Source organism: Polypterus senegalus, chromosome 16 (assembly GCF_016835505.1).
Source record: "Polypterus senegalus isolate Bchr_013 chromosome 16, ASM1683550v1, whole genome shotgun sequence".
Taxonomy (NCBI): domain Eukaryota; kingdom Metazoa; phylum Chordata; class Cladistia; order Polypteriformes; family Polypteridae; genus Polypterus; species Polypterus senegalus.
In genome coordinates, this window is record NC_053169.1 from 40,072,727 (window position 1) to 40,097,537 (window position 24,811).

At 37.3% G+C, this 24,811-nt stretch overlaps 1 protein-coding gene across 1 annotated transcript in view; it reads left to right on the forward strand.

The window, feature by feature from the left end:
• Positions 1 to 1,068: 1,068 nt before the first annotated feature.
• The window catches only part of prop1 (PROP paired-like homeobox 1), a 35,817-nt gene continuing 12,074 nt past the window's right edge, over positions 1,069 to 24,811 (forward strand). The window contains exon 1 of the mRNA XM_039738671.1: positions 1,069 to 1,114. The gene's annotated coding sequence lies outside the window, so the exon portion shown is untranslated. The remainder of the gene's footprint in view (positions 1,115 to 24,811) is intronic.

The window sequence follows — 24,811 nt, forward strand, 5'->3', positions numbered from 1 at the left end:
AGTCAAGCACAGGAACAACCACCTGCAACCCAGCATCAGCAAGACAAAAAAGCTGGTGGTGGACTTCAGGCATGCCAAAGGGGCTCTGAGACCAGTCACTATTCAGGGGAAAGGCACAGAAGTGGTGCAGAGCTACAAGTACCTAGGGGTCCATATAAACAACAAACTGGACTGGTATGACAACAAAGTGGCACTGAACCAGAAGGGCCAGAGCAGACTGAACTTGTAAAGGAGACTCAGGTCTTTTGATGTGTGTGGCAAGCTGCTGGACATGTTCTACCACCTAGGCGGTAGTAGCCAGGTTGGTGTTCAACTCCACAGTCTACTGGGGAAGCAACTTGAAGTCTAAAGATAGACAATGAACAAACTTATCAAGAAACCCCGCTCTCTTTAACTCTGGACAAGATAGAAGCTGTTGTGGAAAAGAGGATGGAGACAGACTGAATGCCATCATGAAAAATTATTTTTCAGCTGTAACAGCCGCATAGAATGTTCTTTATTTTTTACATATGTTAATGTATTGTTTACTGTTATGTTCAGTAATGAGCCAATACTTGGCGTCAGGGCTGTAAATTCATTCACACACACACCCACACACCAAGCACACACAAGGGACAATTTCGGATTAGGCCTAAAAGTACAAACATGGAGTCATTGAACATTCACAACCCACTTTAAGGTGTCTGAGCAGACACCATTTAATGACATTGAAACAAGTCTCGATTAAAGTATTGTTGCTGTGCTACCTTAACTATTTTATATTGCAGAGTAATAAAATGCATTTTTTAACACAGAACACTTTACATTTTATTTTAAAAATAGCAGACAATATACTATTGATTTTTATTTGAAAGTTTGTCTTTGCTTAGAAAAGAAAAAAGAAATGGTTCCAACGTAAGAAAACCCTGCGCTCTGATCTCCAGAGCTCATGTGAAAAGAATCTCCCCTCGACGATTAATACAGCTCACCAAAAAAGCAACTAATAAATTACGTATCATAATGACCGGCATGGTCACTCTAGAGATGGACTGATTCTGGACAGGTGATTGCCAGCACGGTATTCACACCTGGAACTTTCCCGTTATACTTTTGAAGTCTGAGAAGGCTCGTGAAGGTAGGTGGGGACTCCCGGTGACATAAATCTAGACTTTTAGATGACAACGGAGCAACAGGGAAAAGAGACACGGCACGAGACGCTGCACGGCCATCGGAAGCACGGCGAGAGTGGAATAGCCTGCCTAGTGAAGTGACTGTTACTTTTACAGGGCCTATGCGAGTCTGATTCTGCGGGAAGGCTGCTGTGAACGATTTGTTTAGGAATGAAAGCACTCGTTTATTGGGCTTATCTTTCATCCGGTGTATGTCTCGGTCATTCAATTTCGGTTCTCCTTACAATATCATATTACAGTTTAATTACACATTCAGATCATTTTTTCTTCATTATGATGTACATTCTATGCTAACAATCATTCCGCATTTAACTCCTTTCAAAAATTAATCCAAGCAAGTAAATGCTAGAGCAGGGTTTACTAGCGCAGGATTCCGCGCCTGCGCTTTCATCAATAGCTACAGCGTCAGGGATGAGCGGTGCAACGCAGCGTCAAGCGTGAACTTTCAAAACTGCTAGATAAGATAAGCCTTAACACTACTTTCATTTTGGTTTTCACCATCTTTATTTTATTTTTTTTTTACATTGCACGAACTGCACATTGCAAGCAGAATAGGTTATCTTTTTATTACATAGCGATCCGACTTCCGCTGGTTAGTGCGCCATCTACTGGCCAGTGATATTATAATGTTTTTACGATTGAACTTTTTCTTGTGTTACAGTAAATGTCATGTTGAGTTCTATACTATGGCAAGCCGAATTAACATTTAGAGATATCTCGAAATAAATTTATTTTGAGATATCTCTAAATGTTAATTCGGCTAGAGATATCTCGAAATAAATTTATTTTGAGATATCTCTAAATGTTAATTCGGCTAGAGATATCTCGAAATAAATTTATTTTGAGATATCTCTAAATGTTAATTCGCTTTCCATAGTATAGAACTCAACATGACATTTACTGTAACACAAGAAAAGTTCAATCGTAAAAACATTATAATATCACTGGCCAGTAGATGATGCACTAACCAGCTGAAATCCACCTGGTTTCACTTTCCATACAGAACCTCGCAGCTCTAGACAAGGAGGTGGGCTAGCGGTAATTATCAGAGCAGACTTAAATATCAAACGAATCCCAATTGACTGTCCACTGTCTTTTGAGTGCCTGGCTCTTAAACTAATAACGGAAACAGGTCCTGTCTCACTCATTGTTCTTTATCGTCCCCCAAAATACAATGCATCCTTCTTATCTGATCTGATTGAACTTTTAACCCACCTAAGCTCTTACTCTCAGAGAATTATCCTTCTTGGTGATTTCAACATCCATATTGACATTACTACATCTAAACTGAGAAATGAATTCCTATCCTTACTGGACTGTTTTGACTTGACACAACATGTTGATTTTCCCACCCACTCTGGTGGTCATATATTGGATCTGATCTGCACTTCTGGACTATCTGTTGCCAATATTTACAGCACTGATTTGGGACTCTCTGACCATAAAGCAGTATTTTTACTGTCTCACTGCCTTTACCTCCTCTTACCTGTAAACGACAAATTTCTTACAGAAACCTTAAAAATATCTGTCCCTCTATCCTTTCTGGATCCATTTCTGATCTTTTACTGTCTGCACCTATTCCGTCAACACTAGATAGTCTTGTTGACCACTATAACTCAGCCCTTCATTCAGCATTAGATAAAACAGCTCCTTTAAAACATAAGGAGGTTTCCTTTAAGCGTTCAGCTCCTTGGTATAACTCAGAATTGCGATCTATGAAAGCAGCTGGCGACGCCTTGAGAGAATGTCACGTAAGACTGGCCTCACTGTGCACATCCAGGCTTTCTCTGACCACCAAAGAGCTTACAGAGAAGCACTAACTGCTGCTAAGAACACCCACTATGGCAGAATAATAGAAAGTGGCCACGATAACCCAAGGGTTTTGTTTTCTGTAGTTAATAAACTACTCAACCTGCATCTGGCCCAACTACCTCTTCTACTGAAGTCTGTGAGGATTTCCTCCACTTTTCCGTAACAAAATTAAAGATCTAAATAATTCAACTAACATAAATACATCATCTGTTTATATCTCTCCCTGTTTTCCCACTCCATCCAGCTCCTTCTCTAAGTTCTCACCAGTCACATCTGCTTTGTTAATGACCTGCTTTGTAAGATGAGGCCAACTACTTGTATACTGGACCCCATCCCCAGCACACTACTTAAATCCTGCCTTCATGCCATAATCCCGACTGTTACAACAATAATAAACTCATCCCTTGACACTGGCTCTGTGCGCTCACTTTTAAAATCGCTTCTGTAACCCCAATGTTAAAAAGTCTGGTCTTGATGCTGACAATCTTAACAATTTCCGCCTATTTCCCACTTACCTTTCCTGTCAAAAGCTCTTGAGCGTGTTGTAGCTTCCCAGCTCACCAATTACTTAACTCTAATAATTTGATGGAACCCTTTCAGTCTGGTTTCAGGGTGCAGCACAGCTGTGAAACTGCTCTGCTACGGGTAACCAATGATTGCTTATGGCAGCAGACTCTGGACAAACCAGCATATTAATTCTGTTAGACCTCAGTGCAGCATTTGACACTGTCAGACATGACATTCTACTGTCAGAATGGAGAACATGCTGGGTATCTCTGGCACTGCCCTCCAGTGGTTCAAGTCCTATCTGACTGATAGGCAAGAGTTTGTTAGTCTTGGCAACAGATCCAGCTCGCGCCAGTCACACAAGGAGTTCCTCAGGGCTCTGTCCTGGCCCTCTTCTCTTCTGTATTTATATGCTTCCCCTTGGCCATATTATTCGTAGCCATGGACTGGGCTATCATTTTAATGCAGATGATACTCAACTCTACTTCAATGTTAAAAGTGGAACTTCATCAGAGCTTTCTCAGCTCACAACCTGCCTTAGTGAAATTAAAACCTGGATGGAGCAGAACTCTTTAAAATTAAACTGCAACAAAACTGAACTCCTGCAAATTGGGACTAAAATGCAACTTAATAAAATGAGCTCCTTCCCAGTCCATCTTGGTGGTGATCTCATCAGACCTGCCTCTACTGCAAAGAATCTTGGTGTCATTTTGATTCCTCCCTTTCTTACTCCACCACATAAATCACATTAAGAAACTTTCTTACTTTCACCTCCGTAACATATCCGTGTTCGCTCCTTCCTTCCTTTTCTAATGCTGAGAAACTTGTCCATGCTTTTATCACATCCCGCATAGATTATTGTAACTCGCTGCTGGCAGGTGCCCTTCTAATCTTATATCACAGCTCCAGCTTATTCAAAACTCAGCTGCAAGAGTCCTTACTCGAACCAGCAGCAGCGAGCACATCACACCCATCCTGCTCCGTCTTCACTGGCTCCCTGTGTCTTACAGAATCGAATATAAAATCCTACTAATAACCTACAAAGCCTTAAATAACCTCGCCAAACTACTATCAGTGACCTTCTCCATCACTATGTGCCTGCCCGCCCACTAAGGTCCTCTGATTCTGGCAATCTTGTTGTGCCCCACACTAATCTACACTCCATGGGTGACAGGGCCTTCAGCTGTATAGCCCAGACTCTGGAATGACCTACCGAAATTAATCAGGTCAGCTGACTCCATGAATTCTTTTAAAAACAACTAAAACTCATCTGTTCAGGAAGGCTTTTAGCTCTACTTGACTTCATTCCCTTCTCTCAGTTTACCTCTCTGTCAAGATGCTCATGTAACCTGTGTGTGTGTGTGTGCAGACCATCAATTCTGTTGTCTGTTAGGCTTTCTCTGAATTTACTGACTTAATCTTCTTATTTATTTATTTGTTTTGTACAATGCTATATACTGTATACCCTGCCGATCTTTCTTATATTCTGTAAGTGCCTTGAGCATGGGAAAGGCGCTATATAAATAAAATGTATTATTATTATTATTATTATTATTATTATTATAAATTTATTTTGAGATATCTCTAAATGTTAATTCGGCATGTTAATTCGGCTAGAGATATCTCGAAATAAATTTATTTTGAGATATCTCTAAATGTTAATTCGGCTAATTCGGCCTGCCATAGCAGAGACCCATTTTAAGATATCATGAAATTAATTTTAGATATCTAAAAATATATTTTAGATATCTCAAATGCTTTTTGAGATATCTTAATTATATTTCGAGATATCCTAAAATAACTTCCCACTCATTTTAAGATATCTCAAATTCATTTTGAGATATCTCGAAATCACTTCCTGTAAAATTTCCTATTCTTTCAATGGGACTTCCTGTCTATTTTAAGATGTCAAAACGCACAGGAACCTATTTCGAGATATCTCGAATTGCATTTAAAAGATATCTTAAAATGCATTTCAGATATTTCAAAACGTACAGCATATCATTTCAAGATATCTTGAAATCTATTTAAGATATCATAAAATGCTTTTTATACATCTTAAAATAGATGCATTTTTAGATATTTGTAATTCATTTTGAGATATCTAAAATGAATTTCCAGATATCTTAAATTCATTTTGAGTTATCTCTAAATGTTAATTCGGCTTGCCATCTATCTATCTGTCTAATTGCAAATGAAATATGTAGATTAATTGAATCGTCCATTTTTAAACATAAATCAACCGAGCACTTAGCGTCTTTAAAGACATAGCTGTTTAGAAGTATAATAAATATTTTATCTAGTCTAATCTAATGTTTTTATCTATTTATCTAAAATTCATTTTGAGATATATATATAAATGTTAATTCGGCTTGCAAGATAGATAGATAGATAGATACTCCATCTGCCGATCTGTTGCCTAACCTGTTAAGAATTCGTGCAAACTTCATAAAGAAGACGAGGAGCCGGAAAATTTTATCTAACTGCTACGACATATGGCTCAACATCTGTAAATTGATACGAATTCGATTTCTGTATTGCCTGTTATTTTTAGTTTACAAGGCCTCATATCCCTCACTTTTCTTTGAACAAGTGTCTTTTTTTAAGACCAAAGACTGCGTTCGGCACAGAGCCTGTTTGGTGTGAATATGACCGTATTATGGAGAAAATTCATTCAATAAATTAGTGGACTTTCAGAACCTGATTCTTTTAGTCGTAGCTGGGGTGGTCAGCAAGTAACTGTGGATGGAAATTCCACTTTGCTTACTAGTTTTCAAACAAATCATTTAAAATAATTTTATTCAATACCACCTTTTCTTAATATTGATATACAGTATATCATATTTATAGAGCTGTTTGCATGCGACTTGGCATTACATTTCTGTTATATGTCTGATCCAAGGAGACTGAATATTTATTAACACGTTTACTCTATTTGTTAAGAAACTATTTACTAACTTTTCCTTCACACACGTCTCGTTATCTGAGTAGCACCCGGTTGTAGACTAGAATATGCGAATCAAGAAACGGTATGTGAAAATTGTCCAGAAATGTCAGTTCAACTTTAAAATGTATATGCTGTCCGTTTTAGTGAAAAGTTGTAAGGAAATATGGGAAGAAATGCATATTAACCTGACGCTTGTTGCGAGAGTCCAGGCTAGGACCCGGCGCGGTCTTAAGCTTGTCATATTCACACACCTTCTCACAGCTGCTGCGATTACTGACAGGCTACCTCAAACTTCAAGTGTCAATCCATAAACAATCTTGTTTCAAGGAGTAAATCCATTGGAAAATTGACTGCGAGACGTGACGCTGTCTATTCAGGCCGGTCCCCGCTGATCTTCTGCCCTTGTTTAACTTACCTCGAGGCGTTTGCTGAGTCGGTACGCCCGGCATCGGCCCTCCACGACACGCCTGCGGTCTCCAGTTTTTGCAATTCAATTAATCTTATTGATCCTGGCCTAAAGTCTCTGGCAGACACAATTTGGATTTCTCTAAGTACCAATTAGCCGTGTTTGTCTTAATTGCCCTCATCTCTACATGTGTTCATTCACCAATTGTTTCCAACTTGTTTTCTTTGTCGGCTCCTGTATGTACGCTAACCAAAATAAACTAAACTGTGTATGTGCGCAGATTAAAGAGCAACCGACACAACATAAACACGATTGTCACGATGGTGCAGCAATGTGAGATAATAAACTAACGGAAAAAGAATTGTCGCATAGATAAACACATATTAGAAAAATGAAAGAAACGATGCATTAATACTATGTAAAAACAGTAACAGCAACCCAAAGGAATAGGAATCAAAGCTGACTATTGATGGATAAGGGAGCTGAACATTTAAATACCTAAAAAATGCAGATCTGCTACTTATGCTTTTGGTAAGATATTTTATTTTATCACTCATTCTTTGGCAATATAAGAATGAAACTGCACAGGGCAAGAAGATTAGGTGACGTTCTTAACAAAAATTAAATTATTTTGGACTGGTATGCCTCTAGCTGCATTGTGGAACGTCTGTTGGCTGGTGATCAGATGGTACCACTTTTGAGATTTTCATTGTATCGAATGTCCAAGGGGGGATGCTTTTGTTTCTGGAATTGGACATAATATATATTTTGTTTAACCTTCTGAGCAATTTTTGTTTTTAAACACTTTAAGCACTTACTCAAACGTATGAAAATGGACGTTACATACTTAATCGCTTCATTTTAGTTGAGATTATCCATTCATCCATTATCCAACCCGCTATATTCTAACTACAGGGTAACGGGGGTCTGCTGGAGCCAATCCCAGCCAACACAGGGCGCAAGGCAGGAACCAAACCCCGGGCAGGGGACCAGCCCACCGCAGGGCGCACACACACACACACACACACACACACACACACACACTAAGGACAGGAAAACCCGTGTAAAACTTAAACTCATGGTCCAGTAACAATAGATAGATAGGAAAGACACTATATGATAGATAGATAGATAAAACACTATATAATAGATATATAAATTGATAGATAGATAAGAAAGGCACTATAAAATAGATAGATAGATAGATAGATAGATAGATAGATAGATAGATAGATAGATAAAGAAAGGCACTATAAGATAGATAGATAGATAGATAGATAGATAGATAGATAGATAGATAGATAGATAGATAGCACAATCAAAAAACAATAAAACCATGGACCATCAGTAGAATTTCTTCAGTATACTCTAATCTAGAATTTCATCAATAACTAAACATTTGGCAAAATATTTTAATATATCTTGTGCTTTAAGAATAATACTGTCTTTAATTTTCAAAGCAACACGTTAATTACTTTAGAACAGAATTTGTCTTTTGTTTGAGTAAGAAATTTTCCATAATTAATTTTGAAGTTCAATATTTTGTAATAGGAAAATTATTTATATTACATAATGGAAAAAAATACTTTAATTATAAAACTAAGGTATATTAACTTATTTGGCTGACACATTTATCAGAGTTGACTCAGAACATTTGAGGTACACTTTTAAAAATCCTGGTTCTTTAATGGCACTTTTTGGTTCTTTGCTGGGATGTGTGGTTCCTTATATGGAGCCATTGCTTGAGAAAGCACCGTGTTATTTTAGGAAGGGTTCTTTGCATATGAAGTTGGTTCTTTGTGCTCTAAAAAATCTTCCTAATATGTAGAAACACAAATCTTTACTTTGGTGGGCTACCTAGCAGGACACAAACAGATTAAGAACACCTGAATTTAGGGCCTGGATGATTATATGCAATGGGAGTCTTTCTAAAATCACAAGCCTTTGGTATTTCACAAGTCTGTTACTATCTATTTAGGGTTATTTACTGTATGGACCCTGTTGCAGATTTAAATCAATTAAGGCTCTTTTTGGAACCTTATATGAAAGGAACTTATGCAAACCAAAAATGGTTCCTCTGTGGCACTGCTCTGAAGAACCATTCTAGCACCTTTATGTTTGAGTGTTCAATTGTTTACCTTGTTTTGTTTTTCCAGTTGGAACATTGGATTGCCAGGTCATATTTTTTTATCCAATGTGAACACTTTTTGGGTAACATTTCCAATGAAAATGTACATCATATTGTGTGTTGATGCTCAAAACTCCAAGGGAGACCACCACCACCCATGCACTCCAACCAAATCATAAACATTCACAAAACCCCCATACCCTGGGCTCCGATTTCATATTAGTAAATCTGGATGCTTGAACCTTGAAGGAGGACCAGTACCACTAATCTAATGTTAGGAAACCATGATTCTTGGAACTCCCTGAGGGAACCCGGCTCTCCGTTAAGTCTGGACTGTAAGATCTCTGCTCTGTAAGAGAGTATTGGCACTTACAGTATGTGTGTCTGCTTAAGGCTCTGGTTAGACAAATCATAATACAGAGTAAATAACTGTATTTTATTTTTCATCTTCCTGGTCCATTTCAGTCTTCAGATGGTGAACAAGTCGAAAAGGCTGAAAACGGCTGATCTAGCCAACATCATCATAGATTAACTGATTAAATAAAACAGAAGTTTATCTGTAAAAAATAACTTTTGAAAATACAGAATTATTAAAGGTTTTAAGCCAACTAACACTGCTAAAACTGACATTTGAGTGTCTTATATTAAACTACACAGTGTACACTCTTAAACATAAAGGTGCCATTGTGCTTCTTTTGAGTGATACCATAATGGTTCACAAAAGACCAATCCAACATGAAGGTTCCAGAGGAAAAAACTTTTATTTAGTTAGATCTGTAAAAGACTCCAATACATTAATTATCCATGAACAGATGATGACATATTTGTGTAATACCAGTGGGTTCTGATTTTAAACGGACTCTTGCAGCATACAGTAACACAGTTCAGGTTTTCTTAATTTGTTAATGTCCTGCTGTAAGAAGCCTACCATACATTCAAGGTTTCAGGGTTTTCTTTTTTGACATATTAGGTAGTTTTTCAAAGCACAAAGAACCAACTTCATATGCAAAGAACCCTTCCCTGAATGACACGGTGCTTCATCAAGTAATGGGATTACTACGAACCACACAACCCAGTGAAGTACCATAAAGTGCCATTAAAGAACCAGCATTTCTAAGAGTGTAGGCAGATTTGACATTTCTTTCTCCTTTAAAGTCAATCAGGAACTAAAAATTCTTGCAGATGATTAAAAAAAGGTTTATAGAAGTTCAAATCAAATGACTAATAGCATTTTACTGTTTTAAATATAAGTAATCCACCCATTTATTCCATTACTTCTTTCCATAATTAAATTCAATCGGGTCTAGTGAGAAGTTAATTAGGCAAAAAACACAGTGCAAGAAGGAGTCCTTGGTAGAAGGTCCATCTCCTTTAAAGATTCACAGCCCATTCACCAATAACTGTCAGTCTACACTCTTAAAACTAAAGGTGCCATAGTGGTCCTTTAAGGCGATGCCACTAGAGCAGGGGTTGCCAGCCCCAGTTCTGGAGGATCCACCATGGCTGCAGGTTTTCATTCTAACCCTTTTTTTTAATGAGTGCCCTGTTTGTGCTGCTAATTAACTTCTTTTGAATTCATTTTAATCAAATTGCTTTTTTAAGATTTGTTCCCCTGAATTACTTCATCGTTCCTCTGAATTGCTTCATTTCTTTCCTTAAATGGCACCCAAACAGAAATAAAAGGTGAGTGAGCCAACAGAAGACCAACTAAGTCAGGGCCTCAAACTCCAACCAATTTCACTTCAACGAGGTAACGATTCTTGTCGTTAATAAAACCCGTTCTTTAATTCTGTGGTTTGTTGCTGCTCTTGTGGTGCATTAGGAGACATTTCTGAAATTGTTGATTTTCTCTTTCTAAGAGACCCCTGTTAAAATGTTTTGGGGACCTGAACAGATCAACATTCCTGAGATCTTTCATCTTTCTTTATTTTCAGGTACTGTATGATGGACACCAGTTGTTTTGGCTCATTTTGTACCTCGTTATTGTTTGGCTGCTAATTAAGGAGAAAGAAACAGTTAAGGGATCTGAGTCTTCAAGAGCAAGTCAATTTGAATTAGTTCAAAAGCAAAAACAGGTCACTCATTAAGAAAAGGGTTAGAATGAAAACCTGCAGCCATGGTGGTCCTCCAGGACCGGAGTTGGTGACCCCTGCACTAGAGAACCATCTTTGGTTCTCAAACGAATTGTCCTTATGAATGTTCCAGGGAGGCGGTGGGGTTTAGTGGTTAAGGCTTTGGACTTCAGGCCCTGAGGTTGTGGGTTCAAATTCTGCTACTGAGACTGGAACTGCATGTACTCCAATTGGAAAAACAAGAAAAAATGGAACCAGTTGTGTCCTAAATGTTGTACGTCACCTTGGATAAAGGCATCAGCCAAAATAAGTAAATGTTCCTGAAAAGACCTTTAAACATGCTCCATAAATAAAAAAACAAAAAAAGCTTTGACTTGATGGTAACAGATTTATAAAATCGCAATGATTTCCTGATCTTAAAGTGACTCTTGCTACAAACTATCACACACTCTAAGTTCAGGTTTTCGGGATCTGTTAGCATCCTGCTAGGCAGCCTAAAAATTAAAGATATCTGTCGTTTCCACATATTAGGAACCCAGTCAACGCCCAAAGAACCAATTTCTTAAGCAAAGAAGCAAACCCTGAATTAAATGGTCCCTTTGTGTTGCAGTGGCTCTAGAAGGAAAGCACACAACTCAGAAGAATGGCAGCATTCAAAAGGGTGTGCTGCTTAATGCGCTGATCATTTAAAAAATACAGACTGATAGTCTAAGCATATCTTTATGCATCAGTATAAGGTAAACGTGTGAAACATCTTCATATTCATTTCTTTAACAACTATATTATTTCATCTTCATTTATTTGTGCTCTGTCCAGTGATTAAATGGCATACTCAGAGAATGCTGGAATTGTCTTGTTAAAATTTGCAGAATATCTGAATTCCATTGAACACACAAAACATTTATATGTTACATAATTGGGAATAAATGGGACAATAAATACATCTACTGTATATGAAGACTACCATGAACAGCCTGCAAGGGGGTCAAATTAAAGCCAAAAAGCTGACACACATCTTTGTTTTGCTTTCTCTTCTTATGTTGTTTAACCAGGTCATTAAATGCCAATCCTATTACATTCCCTTTGCAAGTTTTAATCTTTTTTTTAATTTACTTTCCATTACTTTTGGCAGATTCAGGTTGTCAAAACAACATTTCAGTATGTCTTTGATTAAAATAACCCTGACCAGAAAATTAAAGAAAATGAACGAAAAGCATACAAAGTAATTAGAACCTGGCAAGTCCGTGCTCAATCTCGGAGCAGCAGCCAGCCCGGCCTGGATGTTGTCTGCCCCACTGTATGTGTTAATTACAGGTATGTGAAAGAAGTGAGTACTTTTAGGGGCCTCGGCTTCTCACGGGTGGATAACACCGAGAATTCAGGGAGACCCACTGCCTCATTCATTCCTTCCAGTCCAATGGCGTTTGCATTGACCTGTCCTCACCAGCGCCTCTGCTGAATTAAGGTGAGGCTTCCAAGTGGGATTCAGCTTCACAAAAGACCTGTCAGGCCACTGCTTTCTAAAAACCACCCATGGTGCCTGTAGTTCATTTCCCCACCAAATACTTTCCTTTTCAAAATGAAGGCAGTTAAGAACATTTAAGCCTGAGGTATTTCCTTTCCTTGGATGAACCAGTGCATCTGGTTTGGGGCAGTAGATGGAGACTTGCTAGAGCTGCCAAATGTTATTCACAAAATTGCTACTTCACGTTATTTTTTAAATTGCCTGCTTTTCTTATGAGGTTGCTGGGATTGCCTCAGGCATCTGCGACTGTAAAATGGACTGAGGGGGTCCGGTAAAGGTTGGCTGGATGAATTACATGAGAATTGGAAAGAGGAAGAGAGAAAGGATGTATCTGTGAAGTAGAAGCTTTCCAATCCCATGTATTATTTACTAAGAATGGTGAGAAAGGCAATAAAAATTAAGAAAAGAACGAACTCTCGTTACATGCGGTTCACTTTCTGTGACGAAGGCAGCAGAGAGCTGCAGCTATCGCCATACTCCATTGTTTCACCCTATGCATGTCCAATATTTTATTGGAAATAAGCCACTTAAGTAACTGTAAAATAATGATTTGGTGATGAGTGATGGAGTAAAGTGCACTATACAAGAATTTCATAGAGTATTTTATGCTTTACTGAGAAGTTAGGACACAAAGAATACAAGATGGGAGCGTGGAAATTACCTGTACTCAGGAATGCTACTAGTCAGTGCGTTATACGAGAATTCTGTTCATGACCGAGCCTATCATATTACATCTGCCATTTGTAAATGTTCATAACCCCCATAGAGTAATCTTAGTTTACACATTTTTAATGTTATTTCAACTACTTGTAATTGTTACTTTCATACAGTGCTCACCAATGTATAACAAAACATAACATTAACCCAGTTCTGGGACTCAGGGTGCTGGAGCCAATTCCAGCAGTACTGAGTGAAAGGCAGGAAGTCAATCCAGAGTGGCCACTCCAACTAACCTGCGTGTCTTTGGGCAGATATGGAGTCTGCAGAGCTAACCCACATAAAGACATGAACATAGACATGAAGACAATCTGCACAGTCCACATGGACATTGACTGGGCTAAGATTTGAGCACAGTTCTCAAAAGCCATGGGACTGTGACACAAAAGCATTGCACACCAGGCTTACTTGTCAATTCTGTAAATTTTTGTCCTGATTGTATAAAAAGGCACAAATGTGTGCTTTTATATTTATATTAGCTCTTCTAATTTACACTTTTACTACATGGGCAGTATTTTATCCAATCCAGAACCATTCCTGAAGAATCTCCTAAACTTACAATTTGATAGCCTTGGTGGAGTATCACTTATTAGACAAACTTTACAGAAAAGTCATTTTGATTTTCATAGAGTAGCTTGGCGATACATTATTAACACTGCTGCTCCATAGCTCTATAGGAGCACAGTGTATTTCCAAGCACAGTCCGTGTCTGTGCTGATTTTTATTTTCTTCAGGTTAAACGTAGCATTTGTGCTCAGACTGGTCCCATAAGAATGAGTTTGGGTAAGTGTTTTATTATTATTATTACTAATCATAGACTTCCATCTCTTTCAGGGTTGGCTCCTGCCTTGTGTTCAGCCCAACTCAAATATATAGATTATAAAATGGAGGAATGCACAAGTACATATTTAAAATCCATCCATCCATTATCCAACCAGCTATATCCTAATACAGGGTCATGGGGGTCTGCTGGAGCCAATCCCAGCCAACACCGGGCACAAAGCAGGAATAAACCCCAGGCAGGGCGCCAGCCCACTGCAGATATTTAAAATCACTCTTATAAATCATGGAGACTTAAAGAAGCAGTATTGTCCCCTGGGGTGACAAAATGCATTTATTGTATGTGAAGAGATTTACCCCCACAGTCTAAACATATGAGGTTCTGCACTCTGAACTCTTCTCAAGTGTGTGTACGGTCAATTGTGGAATAAGATAATTGATGATGAAATAAGACAACACAACACAGGTACATACGTATCTTTTGACCTTGTAAGTTTTCTGTCTGATTTTCCTCACTCTGTAAACAAACAACAAAGTAATTGCATAGAGAACTAAACTATTCGTAATTATACATTTTATTCTTACAGCACCTTTACTAATATCTATTTACCACACCTGCCACTCCCAAAAATGTCTTTTTTGCAAGCCAGATGATCACAAAAAGCAACGGTTTCCATTGGTTGCTCCGGGTACTTTTTGGTAGCCCTTTTGTTGACCGTCTTTATTAGAGGTTACATAAGACTGATAAGAGTTGAAAGTAATTTGTGTGGCTTGGTGGTTAATGTTGCTCCCAAACAGTTCCAAGGACCACAGCTCAGTATCTGGTCTAGTGGGTCCTGCATGTTCATTTGTAATTCAGTGGACTTTCTCCATGTGGTGATATAGTAATTTTCTCCAGTGTCCCAAGCTATGAATTTTGAGTTAATATGTGACTCTAAACTGGCTCAGGAAGTGAACACAGATGTGTGTGGGGATGTGCTGTGCAATGTGCGGACATCCTTCTGCTTCTTCTTCCTCTTCATCGTTCCCAGCTTCAAAATGGGGTTGATGTGCTTGATCAACAAACAGTTTGGTTTTGCATCTCCTAGCCAGTGAAACCCCTTTCCTTCAAATCTTCTTTTATTTTATCCATTCGCCTCTGCTTTGGCCTCCCTTGCTTTCTCTTCTACTGTATTTCATTCCTTTCACTGTTTTGCCCATAATTTATTGTCTCTCTTCACACACGTCCATATCTTTCCGACCTACTTTTCTGTACCTTTTTGGATATCTCTCCCATTTTTGTTGTACTTGTGATTATCTCTCCTCTTATTCTGTCCTTCTTTGTAACTCCACACACCTATCTCAACATTCTCATTTCTGCCACTTATAACGTCTTCTCCTACCCATGCCTCAGCTCCATACATCATTGCTGGTCTTACCGCTACCTCAAAAATCTAACCTTTAACCTTCGCCTTAATTCTTCAATCACATTATACTCCTGATACCTTCTTCCAATTGTTCCATCCACCCTGCACTCTATAGGTTTTCTCTGCATTTAGTTTTCCGTCTCAGGCTACCACTGATCCTAGATATTTAAATGTACACTCATTTCATCTGCAGGCTAACTTTGATCACTGTTCAATCTCATATATTCTTCTTCCAATTTACATTTTTAGTCTAACTTCTACATTCTCTTTGCTCCAAAAATAGACATGACATATTTGTGCATTCCTCCTCTTTCTCCTTCAGACAATTCTTTCTGGTAGATGTGCTCTCTGTGCCGCCCCAAACATCAGTAAGTCAAAACTACCTTCAGCAGGGTCGGGATCACCGAGCTTTCATTCTCTTAGTAAACCTGAATGACCTCACTGTCGCCGTGATTGGTGTTTTTATTCCTTTGGGTTCAAGTGATGTCACAGTCCCGCCACCTAAAATCTAGGAACAGGCATCTCACGAAAAACGAAGAGGAACGAGTCAAAAAGAAGAAAATCGACACAGTCAGATCGGTGGAACATGAAAATGTCCGAGGACGTGGAGTCTGCGAGGGGCAGCAAGAGGAAGACTGGCGACTTCTCTACGGGATACGCGGACATCGCAGCAGTCACGGCGAGTGCAGGTCAGCGCGCAAAAGGCCGGCGACAGCGTTCACTTTTCTCCTGGTGCTCCGCTGATCAACCGCTTGCCTTAAATATGACAAAGCATTAACCTTGCGTTCGAACCTTTAATATAACAGCAACATCTTAACTGAAGTGTGTGCAGGGCAATAAATAAGCTAGTAACGCATGAGTTTCTCTGCTCGTCATTCATTTTAGAATATCTTACTACTCATTTACGAAAATTATCTCGACTTTTTTTTATCTCATTCTCAAGTTTGTGCAGTCTAACCGAATACCATATAAATGTTATAAAGATATTTTATGTTTACTATATTGGCGAAAATAATTCAAAGTAAATGCAACTTGAATGTGTTTAATTATAATAATTGTGTTAAAAGAATTATAAAGAGCCAAATTAGTTGTCTTGATGATAGAAGGAAAAATAATAATAAATACTTTGGTTTTCAGTTTCCTCAGGCCGCAACCCTCAACTGTACAAGCAGGCTATAATATAATATAATATAATATAATATAATATAATATAATATAATATAATATAATATGCTATGCTGGACTGGTGCCCTGCCGGGGGTTTGTTTCCTGCCTTGCGCCCTGTGTTGGCTGGGAAATCTCCAGCAGAACCCCTGTAGGTTGGATAATGGATAATATAATATAATATAATATAATATAATATAATATAATATAATATAATATAATATAATATACAAGGGACGTTCAAAATGTTTCCCCACTTTTAAATTTTCGTTGGAAACAGTGAAGGTCGGAGGAGTAGTAATCGGACATTAAAAAGCTGGCATGACGCTGGGAAAATTGCATCGCAAACGAAAGTGACAATGTAGAAAAGAGATGTAATTTGTTTTTGAAGTTAAAAAAAAGTGCGGAAACGATTTTTAACGTCCCTCCTAATAATATAATATAATATAATATAATATAATATAATATAATATAATATAATATAATGGCCAGTTGATTACATTCACGAGCAGAAAACTAGAAATGGAGGATCTAAATACAACGTTTCGTTTATGTAGCTTTAATCAGTTGTGATCGAGAATCGTGATGAAATATTGGGACAACTCAGACTAGGTAACCAAGAGAGCTTGATGGGCTGAATGGTCTGCTCTCCTTTTTTTCTTTATTATTTTGCAGAGGAAGGATAGCACAGTCTAGTACAACAACAACTACAATAATAATAATAATAATAATAATAATACATTAGTTTAAATTATGATTTTGCAACTGCACATACTATTGTAAACAAGTCCGTATGTTTAGGTAGCGAGACTTCAGCTTTAAATCATTCAAAAATATATAGTTGGATTTTAAAAGGTGTTAGTACTCATGTCTCTGCGGAAAAAAGGTTATATGACTACTGGCTATGAATAGTTAACTCTAATGAATTATTAGCAGTCCTACTTTACCAAACACAATCCTATATCCTTGACTCAGGATTCGGCTTACCTTGTTTTATTGGCTTTTACAGATTGTTGTTTTACTTCGTCTTAATCTTTTAATATTTTTCACTACCGTCTTCCCCTCCCCTTATCCTCACCTTAATATCACGGTTCCTGCCTTCCTTCTTATCCCCACTCTCTTAATCTATTTCTATGTAGGGTCCCAAAGCATTCTTCCTGGAGCTCTAATGTTAACCCTAATCTTAATCCTTCCTTTTACCCCATGATGAATCCATTCTAAAAATTACCTAATTTGTAACATGCTTTTCTAAAATAGGTGTTTATGCTCAGTTTTATTAACTCATTTTAATGCATAAGGCAAAGTTTAACCTCAATTTGATCAAAATTGGCTTTATCTGTTTCAATTGCATTTTTATGATTCTTTCAATAGGGGGCGTTTTTCAAGCACTCAACCCCCGTAGAACCACCCCGCAGCACCGTCCCAAACTTAAAAAAAAATATTATTTGTGATTCTTTCTAACAGCTGAATTATACATATCTTAAATATGAATTGCGACGAGTTAGAAGCATTTAAGAAATGAAGTGTATTATTTATTTATTTATTTTGAAACGGTATAGATACGGACTTGAATTCAAATATGTCTAGTCGAACCAGCGCTTGCTCTTTTGAGCACCACCTCAACTCCACCTCTCTATACTCTTCTCGACTTCCTTTGAAATGAAAAAAAATTTAGGAAAGTATTTGGGATTAAAAAGCAAGAAAGAGACCCACGGGCTTCTTTCTTTCTTTCTTTTCTTTTTTTAAGTAAAGTATTCATAAAGCGGTATTTTAAGAGGTTTAGACATTAAACTTCCATGACATATATTTTAACGACTGAAGCCTGAGTCTTAATCATCATTTTTCTGTCGCAGTATAAGTGACATTCATATATTTTGAATTCTTAAATGCAAAATATTTTTTCTATTGTTAAAGCCGATTTTTTATATATTTAGTAATATTTTACCTTCATCCATCCAGGCATCCAGCACTAAGTCCGGCGGCATCAAGCGTAAAGCCGCCCAGGTCTACATCGCGACACACATTCAGACGCGCACCAACACCTTCATTCAGACGGGTCAACTACCATCACATGCACTTTGCGTCATCTCACTTGTCATTTTGTTTCTAAAATAACGTGTATCAAACGCCAATGTTTCTATAATAAATTTGTAAGTTAGTAAATTAGTTACGTTTTCAGATCACAACGATGACTATTCATATATCCCCATTCCGTTTTTACACTAAGCGAGTTTAAAAATCGACAAAAGAATGAAATGATTTAAGATCCAATCAGTTTCATTGGAGCTATGCCTGTTATAAAAGTATTGCAAACTCTTTAGAAAAGAAATAAGTTCTGAGAATGGAAATGATTCTTTACCATTGAAGCACGCGCCAGAGTCCGACTTCTTGTTGCACGTGAGATGGAAGCTTCATTTATTAAATGTGGCTCTACACTCCACTTCTAAAATGTAATCGCCTCTAACATGTAACACAATTAATGACGATACTAAAAGTAATTTGCAATTTTCTGTGATAACGAAATAATAACCTAGGCAAGCGAGAACTCGCTCCAATTATGTTTTCAAGTGTTATATTGCAAAGGTTAATTTGTAAAATTGCATCGTAAGATTTGGTGTTCCTTTAAGGTTGCACGTTTCTGTAATCACATCTAATTTATGCAATCTGTGTTCTGGTTTGGGTCCGCATGGTTTTGTGTTTAGAGAGCAATGGGAGATCGCCGAGGACCGGAGACCACCCCGACAGCATCTGGCTATAGATGGGGTGACAGTGACAATTAATGGAGTGCTTTTAAAATCTGTCCCTAATGAGTCCCCATGGATGTAGGTTTTTATTCTATCTATTTATACAATCATTTCGTCTTTCTTACTTTTAGTTGATCTCATAATCTCAAATAAAAGTGAAGTGAAATTTGTCCCTAAAGACTTTTTTTTCAAAGACAGTGCACTCTTAAAAATAAAGGATTTATAATGTTAGCATTCTGAGTTGTGTGCCTCCTCATAGAACCCTTCCTTGATTAAAGAACCATTTTGTTCAGAATTTGAAATTAGCTCTTTTGATTTTCGAAAGGTTCCTAACACTGTGTGGGATTTCTAAAAATAAAAAACAAAAAGCCCGTGCATCAAGCGACCGAGAATCACTTTTAGGAAGCTCTAAGGGAACGGCATTAACCGCAGAGCCAGGTCACGTCAGCACCGGCAATGATAAATTCAAGTGTTAAAATGAATCTGCAACAATATTACCGATTCATTATATTTAACTGATTAAATACTGTACTTAACAATGTCTAATGCTATTTTCGATTAACAAAAGCGAACTTGTTGTTTTAGAGCATAAGTAGGCACATTGCTGCGGTGTATTTTTATTATATTGGTTATTTTCACTCAAAAAGATTAACCTTTTTTTAGTTAAACCTATTAAAATATAAATAATAAGCTTTATATTTCGAGATTAATTGGACATGAGACAAACAAATTAATCTAAAATGTATCTAATGGATTTGAATAAAATCAAGCTAAAGTGCTCGAGCACTCCAAAACTGAACTGTTGTGGATGTTCACTTTATGTGTCTAATTTAATTTATTTTAACATAAAATAATCATGCTTGCAATTTTTAAGTTTTACTTAAATTTTTTAGTTACATTTAGTTAAATTTGTTGGATGTCGCAAATGCACAATTAATTTATACTGAAACAAAGTAATCCGATTGTTTTCTTTCATCAGAAGCGTAAACTGCCTTCAGAGACTTGTTATCATTGCGCACTTATTTTATGTTAATCTCACAAAAAGTAATACTTTTCTAATCCTCAGAAAATAATATTCTTATTTTCCCTATACACAGATAAGATGAGTTAGCAGAAAATAATCAAATTGCATGTACGTGACTATCCCTTATTTGCATAAATAATTAATATTTTGCATAAAGCTCCACCCATTTGTTCACAGCTCTTTCCGAGGAATCCACACACCTTTGCGCAGTTAAAAAGAAAGTTAAAGACTTTTAGTAAATTGATTTTCCAAATGCCCTGGGCCGATATATATATATAATTTTTTTTCATGTCGCCCACTTTACATTTCAAAAACATCTTTTTCCTTGTTTCCAATACAACAAAGAAATTAAGGTTAAGATTATATGGAAAATGCCATCAGTCAAAATGAAACTTATTTACTTTTTACATCAATGAGTGAATTACTACATACTTAAACGGAACAGTGTGGTTATACTTTGAATATTTATTATACCTGAAATATTTGCATAGCTTGAATGTAACCTTAATAAACTAATTTATTTTAAGCAGTGGAAAAATGTCACATAAAAAGTAATTAAATCCAAATATTTATTTGTTTGTGTGATATTTAAAAAATATATGGACCAAATGTTTAGTATGAAAATAACAGCAATAATGCAACTGAAATACATAATATCTATTCTATCTATCTATCTATCTATCTATCTATCTATCTATCTATCTATCTATCTACCTTTAATGTTTATTATGTTACTTTATTAATTTGCGTTCAGTGAATATGTCTGAGAAAAGCGGAGTGAAATGATATATTTTACAGTGAATAAATCAAATGGAAAATTTACTTGTAATCGAAATACATACATTTTAAGTTTTGAGCCTAAATATTTTTGAGTGTATGTTATATCGATTTTCCTCCCACATCCTATAGACGTGTAGATTGTGTTAACTGGGATCACTAATAGTGTATGTGTGTGTCTGCACTGGTGCCCAGTCCTGGGTTGCTTCTTGTTTTGCTCCAGTAAAAGTGACGGCTCTTTAATGGCAGTTCATTGGGTTGTGTCATTCTTTGTTGAACCATCACTTCACCAAACACCATTTCATTTTGGGAAAATGTCTTTGCATTGCTTTGTGGTTCTTTGGACATTGAAAAGGATTCTAACATGTTAGGCAGGCGTAGAGGTTAAGGCTTTGGAGGCTGTGGGTTATGTAAGGACCCTGTTATGGATCTAAAGGTTCTTTTTAGAAACCTTCATGGGGATGATTCTTTTGGGAATCAGAAATGGTCCCTCTGTGGTATTGCTCTGAACAATCTCTTTGGCACCTGTAATTTTCAAGAGTGTAGCACCAGGCTTCCATCAAGACTGAATTGAATAAGATGGTTCAAAATAGATGGCTGGGTCTACGAAACAGGCATCAGTAATATGGATTTACCCAACCAGTTTACCAGATCACCTGAAGCTAATGCACCAGTGCTTTTTGAATATTCATTGCTATCAATGGGGTTTAGAAGACATTCATTCTGTTGTAACACTCCATTGATTAGATGTACACAAGTATATCAGCGAATGCTCACTGAGGGTTATCATCGGCGATTAAATGAGCTCTAGTTCTACTTAAGTGCATTAGTGCAAAGAGATTTGTAGTGTTGTTTATGTGCAATTTGTTTTCAATCATTTGCGACCGTAAATAAATGTCTACGACTCGCTGTTTCCGCAGAAGCAAGCTTTTCATATATAAATCCCACTTTCAAAGCCAATTAAAGGCAGGGTTAGTTTTAAAACTATGTTTTCCTACTGTAAAAGCAATAATTACATTTACTGGGCTATTTGTCCTCGTGCTGCATGTGCTCTGCATGTGCTCAGTCATTAAACTGCTGATAATGAACCTCCTAAATATTCTTCTGAAGTTAATTCCATGATTATTGGTCCATTTTTATAAGACCTGACATTTTCAAATCTTCTTCATCCGACCAAGGCATGCAGGGGGCTGGAACCTACAGCGGCATCAGGATCAAGTCGGCAACAAACCTGGGACAAATCCGAAGGGAAAAAGCAGGGTCTGTTTAGGCACAGTCACTGTAGAATCAAGAGACAAGTCGGAGAAAACCCACGTACATAGGGGAGAACGTTCAAATCCCCCACAGACAGGTACTGGGCAGGAGGCAGTGGCACGAACCACTGCGTCATCGTATGTCCTGGGCTGTTAAGGAAGTTGGATTCTGTCCTGTGTCCAAAGTCATAGTCATACCTCTGGCTAAACTGCAAAAATAGATGGGTGAGTCTGTGAAAATTTAATGAAAAAGTAACGTTCGCAAACCTGCTTAATACAGTCGTGAGGGATGCACTGGACAGTCTAAGGCAAAACTTAATCTCTGTATATATAAAATCCAACGTCTGTCTGTCTGCATGTATGTGTGTCCGCTTTTCACGAGAGAACTACTTAACGGATCGAGATCGTTTTTATTTTCTAGCATTTTCTTTAACATTCTGGTTGATTGTGCGACTTCTCTCATCGCGCTAAGAATCATAGTTCGCAAGCAGGAGGGGAAGGGAAAGTGTGACGTCAGGAGTGGGGAGCTGGGCAGGGCCTTCCTCACTGTCTGGTTTCACGCGAGCGAAGCTGCAGGGGACGGTTAGCACATAATAAAATATATTGGTAAATAAATATATAATAAATACTGAAAGTAATGAAACAAAATACTAAATGTAATAAACATGCTTCTTAATTCTTCTTCTTGTTATTACTATTACTACTACTGCTTCTACCACTACTACCACTACTACTACTACTACTACTACTACTACTAATAGTAATAATAATATCACATAGTAAGGATTCACTAACAATGTATATAAATTACTTTTCAGCAATGCTTACTCTTAGCTTCAAGTGCTCAGTTCAGTTTGTGGCCCAGTAACTCTGTGTTTTCCATGTATAATGGTGGGTTTTGCCTGATAACTCCAATGTGCTTAATGGTGGCTCTGAATTGTCTGAGGTGTTAGTCAACATGTGTGTTATTTGTGAAGTGACTGGGTCTTGTCCAGTGCTTCCTTGATCACTTCCAGATCACCACGAGTTCATACAGCATCATGATACACTCTTAAACATAAAGGTGCCAGAGTGCTTCTTCAGAGTGATGCCATAGGGGGAACCATTATTGGTTTCCTAAGCACTTGTCCACATGGAGGTCCCAGAAAGGAACTTTATTTATTTTGACCTACAACAGGCTCCATACAGTAAATAACCCTAAATAGATGGTAACAGATTTGTGAAATACCAACGGGTTTGTGATTTTAAAAGGGCTCTCACTGCAAACAATAACACAGGCTAAGTTCAGGTCTTCTTAATCTGTTAGTGTCCCACTAGGTAGCACACCAAACATTAAATAATTCTTTTTTTATTTTTAGACATATTAAGAAGTTTTTCTAAACACAAAGAACCAACTTCATATGCAAAGAACACTTTGTCAATCAATCGGTTCATATAAGGAGCCATACTACCCAGTAAAGAACCATAAAATGCCATTAAAATATAAGTATGTTTATGAGTGTACCTCAAATTTTGTGAATCACATCTGATAAAGGTGTAAACCAAATAAGCTCATGTAAGTAATTTTTAAAATTAAAGAGTAATCTTTCCTTATGTAATTTAAATTATTTTTCATATTATAAAAACTTGAACTTTTAAGAGTGTAGGTAGATGTTAAAAAAAGAAAAAAGCAAAATAATGATAACAGTAACTACACTGAAAGCTCCTTAAATTGTAATGTTTTTCTCAGAATTGTGGCCCCCGTGTTTGACGTGTTCAGTTCTTGGGTTATTAAGTCTTTGACAGGTCCATATTTTGAACTCTTAGAAACACGGGCTCTTTACTGGGCTGTGTGGCTCTTTGCAGAGCCAACGCTTGACCAGGTGAATAATTCTTTGCATATTAAATTGGTTCTTTGGCCTCTGAAAGGTTCCTAATATGTGGATAAAACAGAAATCTTTAACATATAGTTGGATTCCGACAGACCATAAAAACCTGAACTTGTGTTTTTGCGTGCAGCAAGAGCCATTTGAATTCACCTGGTATTTCACTAATCTGTTATCATCTTTTCATGGTTATTTATGGAGCTTGTCACAGCTTTAGATAAATAAAAGTTGTTTTGGGAGCCTGGATGTGGACAGTTCTTTTGGCCACCAAAAATGGTTCCCCTATGGCAGTGGTTCTCAAGCTCCATCCTGAGGTCCCCATGTGCCTGAACGCTTTTGTTCCAACCAACTTTTCAATGAGGCCCTTAGTCCAATAAAGCAAGTTGTTATTTCCCAGTTTCTGTTGTGGAAATGACAAAACTACGTTTGCTAAACTATTGAAACGTACCAAGTATTTATGTACAGTAGTGGTATGGCACATGGGGATAATTTAAAGTTTTTTAGCTTGAGTTTTA